Below are 5674 nucleotides of genomic sequence, written 5' to 3'. Positions count from 1 at the left end.
AGGGGGCAAACTCCTCAAGATGGGTGGTGACCATTTAGAAGTCGGCCATCTTGGATACAACTTTTGTTTTTTCAATAGGAAGAGGGCCATGTGACACATCACACTTATTGGTAATGTCACAAGAACAACAATGGTGTGCTTGGTTTCAACGTAACTTTATTCTTTCATGAGTTATTTACAAGTTTCTGACCACTTATAAAATGTGTTCAATGTGCTGCCCATTGTGTTGGATTGTCAGTGCAACCCTCTTCTCCCAGTCTTCACACACTGATAGCAACACCAAAAGTTGTATCCAAGATGGCCGACTTCTAAATGGCCACCATGGTCACCGCCCATCTTGAGGAGTTTGCCCCCTCACATATACTAATGTGCCACAAACAGGACTTTAATATCACCAACCATTCCCATGTTATTACGCTGTATCCATATCCCTGTAGTTTAACAGTGTCTGTAACGTGTTGGGGAAAAAATGCACTGTGAACAAAATGAAGTGGACATGTAGCCACGATGAGCTGGTCCTGATGCTTCTAAACAAGAAAGGGAAACTTCTCAGAAGAAGACAACAGCAGGGGGGATGTGATGGCCTGATCCAGGACTTTATCACGACCGTGGATATTTCAGGATGTTTGAGCTCTTGTTGGCAGAGTGTGGACCTCATCTCAGGGTGCAGAGAAATCATTTAACAGAGCTGATGGTCCCAGAGCAGCATGTAGCTGTGCGTCTGATGTACAACAGTTTTATTTTACTATTTGTGTATTCAGTAACAGTGCACGCTTTGAGCTACAAACGCTTGATGCAGAAGCAGAGTTCTGATTGGTCTGATCAGCTGATTTGAATCGTAAAAATTGAGCATGGCTCGAAAAAATTAATCCACTGAAATCATTGGCTCTGTGTTTTCGAAGAGCAGGTGAGTCTGGCAGTTTCCACCAAAACAGTTAGTTAGTGTGGCTGAGCCTAAACGTACACCGCTGCTTACACTGGTGTAAAACTGTGTTTCACATAAAGTACACGTATTGTTGCTGTTTGCAGACAAACACCCTCCAATTAAACAACCAGCAAACTGGCAACAAACTGAAAAACTGACATTTATGTCTTCCATAAAAAACGGTTCTTGCTGATGGTACTACCGCAAATCAGAATTGATTCAGAATTATGTGAGGCTTTAGGTTTTTTAGCTAATCTTGAAAATATAAAGTGCAGGTATAGCTAAGGTAGAAGATTACAAATATTACTTTCATATAGTTTACACACAAGCAGTTTCTACCTTATTAACAAGCAGCTAACACTACTAGCATAAAAGACAAGGGGTTGGTAGCGCTGTGTCTTTCTAGAATTATCAAAAATGTTAATTAGTTTATATATAAGGTGAGCATTCTCACTTCAGGACATTTAAGGGCATTTCATTTAATTTGCAGTTCAATATAACATTTTAAAAAGTCACTAAATGTCCAAAACGTCTTCGAGTCTTTAAGCTAATTTAAGCAATTTTAATGCAATATTGAGTATTTTATTTAACAAATTGCATTATAAGAGTTTTATGATCCATATAATGCTCCTTGTGTCATTTGCACTAATTATTGCCTGCTGGTTTGTATTTATGCTGGATTTTGTGCAGAAAATGTTTGGCTTAAATGATTTTAACTTAAGTATGTAAACCGAGTTTTTCTCACTAGCTTTAAGGCTACTGGAGAGTCTGCTGAGTGGTCATTTAGCTTAGTTATCTTACCTATGAACTGATGGCAATTTCTTCTTTACTTTTCTTTACTGTAACATCTGTATGAATGCTCCATTCTCAGTGTTATCACAGTAAAGATCAGCCTCAGATTTTGACTTAATCTCTTAATACAGATGAATGTTTAAAACCAGTTTTCCCTAAACTAGTGTTGTAACAACGAGAAAATATCAACAAAATAAATCTCTGAAAAAATAGAGAAAATATCCGCATGGCACTAACGCAGCTCCTTATTTTCAATGCTAACTACAGTTCACTGTACAACGTGTTATTCGCTAGCTTCATATTTTCGTTCTTTGATTCTCGCTACAGTAGCTATGCATGGTTCACAATCTTTATGCAGACCCCCTCCCCCCAACAGCCTACTCTTGTCTGATTGGTCAGGTGGGGTGCAGGTATTCAAACAAATAAATATATATCACATAAAATACAGAAAAGCTAATAGATCCCCTTGAAATATACGACTAGCTGGGCTAGTTAGCATTTATCAGGATGAGGTTAACCGATGGTGATTTTTCCTCTGTTATAATCAGATGTAGCTCAAATTTTATGTAGTATTTCATATACTACGATGTTATATTGTATATGTGAATACATGAAACATGCAAAAGTGGGGAAATCAGCTGTAGCAAACTTAATCGCACCAGCTAGCTTTAATTAGCCACGATGCAGACACATTTTTAGATGCTGTTATTTTATTTTTCACATAAAACACACTTCTCTGCTGTAACAAGTACAAGTTTAGTAACGTGTAATAAGTGCTTTTTAACTATGATACATGCTAACACAGCTAATTTAATCCTGAAGCAGAACGACTCGGAGCTCGAGCAAAGTCGTCAAGAACAAAAATGACTCTGCTGTTGTGTTCTGGTCACTTCCGTTTCATGCTTACCAAGACTTCATTGTTTAGTCATGAGTCACACACTTGAATAATTGATGTCATTGCATTTCAGAGCAAAGCTATGAGAACATTTCCTCCCTATGCAGTCTTGTCTCTGTGTACATTCATGTGAAGCCTTTTGATATTCTGTTATTTCAGCTTACAGATGCACTTTTTCCTCTGCTTTGCCTTCATCCTCTTCTGTTTCTGGGAGGATTGGTTAAATGTTGTGAACTTAGATTTAATTTCTTTATTTTTTTCTTTGCCGTCTTGTAACTTAATATCAGACTAAAAATGTGCAGAGTTCTAGAAGCATGCAGCTGATCTGTCTTTGAGATGATTTGATTTGTTTGATCCTTTTCTGTGATATTTTCTAATGCTCAGCTCTACCTTCTGTTCCTGTTTGAAATATTTTTTTTAATTAATTGTAAAAAAATAAATATGATAAACTGTAAATTCCAAATGTATTTATTAATTGTTCCTAAAAGATGCACAAGTCTAATTGTTGGCTGACATTTTGTCGACTTGTGAGTGAAATCTGGCTTTGACTCCAGTTCCACAGAGATTTGTACTCGAGCTGCTTTCCACAGTCCAAAGAAGTGCAGGTGAGTGTGATGGGTCAACTGTCTCTCTGTTAGCTCTGCATGTTCAGGTTTACCCCACCTTGAGAGCACATTCTCACTGGTAGAGTTCAGTACGTAATCTACGTTCAGTATAATAATTAATAAGTGCAGTTATTTTCATATCAAAGAAAAAAGTGAACATGTAGATGTTGGGTGCCAGCTCACAAAAGTATATCAAATTTAACCTCGGGTCAGTGGCCCCAGGGCAGCTGTGGCTACAATGTAGCTGCCATCACCAGTGTGTGTGAATGTGTGAATGACTGAATGTAGTGTAAAGTGCTTTGGGGTCCATAGGGACTAAGTAAAGCGCTATACAAATGCAGGCCATTCACCATTTTAACACTTACAGCGGCCTTTTTTTATGTTTGTTTTGCTTTGGTTAATTATAATGTTATAACAACACCGATGTGCTTCAAGTCTTTCAATGTAATACCCCCTCTAGCCACAGTGTGTCGCTGTCTGGTGGCAAATGTGGTTTGTTTATGAAGTGCAATGAATCCAAATGATCAAACAGTGACAGTGTTGCATATGGTCTGGTGTTGTGGTTAATCTCAGTATTGCAGTAGTATGTCATTTTAATGCCTTAGAAATTCAGTAAGAATTTACTTTTCTAATATAAGCCTCTTTCATAAAAGATAATTGTTTTACTGACAAATGAACAGGAGCAGCATGTCAGACAGGAGTTGGGCTTTTTTTAAAAGTTCAATTGGGTTTTAATGAAAAGAACCAGTTATGAAAAAGCAGAAAATATATGATTCTGTTTTTCTAACACTTTCCCAGCTTAGAGTGGATACCTGAAACTATCACATAGGATTCAGGTACACACAGGGTGACACAGACACACCAATTAAATTTAACATGCATGGAAGAAGCCGGAGCAAAACACATTTTGAACTAGGGCTCTTGTATGGGCAGAACTTTGTGCCATCCGAAACTGAATTTGAATAAGTTAAATTTGAATTTGAATTGCTCAGATTGAATCTGAATTGTAACTTGAATAAATGCTTTTTAAAACTGAATTTGAATTAGCCTAATTTGAAATTCAATGTATCGGTTTGTAAATGTTCGTCACTAAATTGAAATTGAATTTTATATTTTGAAAATGAATTCATTTGCTTTGAAACTGTATTTTATCCTTTAAAAATGTAGCTCTCAAATAATTTGTTTCACTTTTCACCATTCAGTTTCAGTCTACTCTGCGCGCCTTAGCATATGTTACCCCGGTGGAGTCAACCAAATGGATGAATCAAGCGGCGATTTACATTTCTCAAGATGTCTTAGGCATTTACCGAATATACAGTGGGATGCAAAAGTTTGGGCAACCTTGTTAATAGTCATAATTTTCCTGTATAAATCGTTGGTTGTGACAATAAAAAATGTCAGTTAAATATATCATGTAGGAGACACACAGTGATGTTTGAGGAGTGAAATGAAGTTTATTGGATTCACAGAAAGTGAAATAATTGTTTAAACAAAATCAGGCAGGTGCATAAATTTGGGCTCCACAAAAAAAGAAATGAAATCAATATTTAGCAGATCCAACTTTTGCAGAAATTCCAGCCTCTAAACGCTTCCAGTAGGTTCCAATGGGAACCTACTGGTTGAAGGTATTTTGGACCATTCCTCTTTACAAAACATCTCTAGGTCATTCAGGTTTGATGGCTTCCGAGCACGGACAGCTCTCTCACACCACAGATCTTCAGTAATATTCAGGTCTGGACTGAGATGAATGTTGCAGAACGTTGTACTTGTTCCTCTGCATGAAAGCCTTAGTGGATTTTGAGCAGTGTTTCGGGTTGTTGTCTTGTTGAAAGATCCAGCCCTGACGCAGCTTCCGCTTTGTCACTGATTCCTGGACATTGGTCTCCAGAATCTGCAGATACTGAGTGGAATCCATGTGTCCCTCAACTTTGATAAGATTCCCAGTCCCTGCACTGGCCACACAGCCCACAGCATGATGGAACCACCACCACATTTTACTGTAGGTAGCAGGTGTGTTTCTTGGAATGCTGTGTTCTTTTTCCTCCATGCACAGTAACACACGCCGTTCACACAAGCAGTATATTTCTTTGGTTTTGATGTTAGCGTACTGTCTCTGTCCTGCTGAGAATCTGTATTTCTCATGCAGACCAGGAAATCCCAATCGATCACGTCAGCCTCTGAATGTTCTCTCCATCCAATATTTCCAAAGAAACACTAGAAGCTTCCACAAGATTTTAAGCCAAAGCTCAGAACATAATCAGCTCATGACCAGTTATGTGTTCAGCAGACATTACCGTAGTAATTTAGCCAGTTTCAGCTCGGCGTAGCTCGCTAAACCACTAATCTCACTTCATAGGTCACCCCTCAGGTGTCACTTTACCTGTGATAGTAACTCCCAGCATGTGTAGGTTTGATCTCTGCTCCATGTATGAAACACACATAAAGAAATCCACAGCG

This window comes from Maylandia zebra, linkage group LG10, assembly GCF_041146795.1.
Source record: "Maylandia zebra isolate NMK-2024a linkage group LG10, Mzebra_GT3a, whole genome shotgun sequence".
NCBI classification, from domain to species: Eukaryota; Metazoa; Chordata; class Actinopteri; order Cichliformes; family Cichlidae; genus Maylandia; species Maylandia zebra.
The sequence above is the reverse complement of the archived record's forward strand: the minus strand, read 5'-3'. Positions refer to the sequence as shown.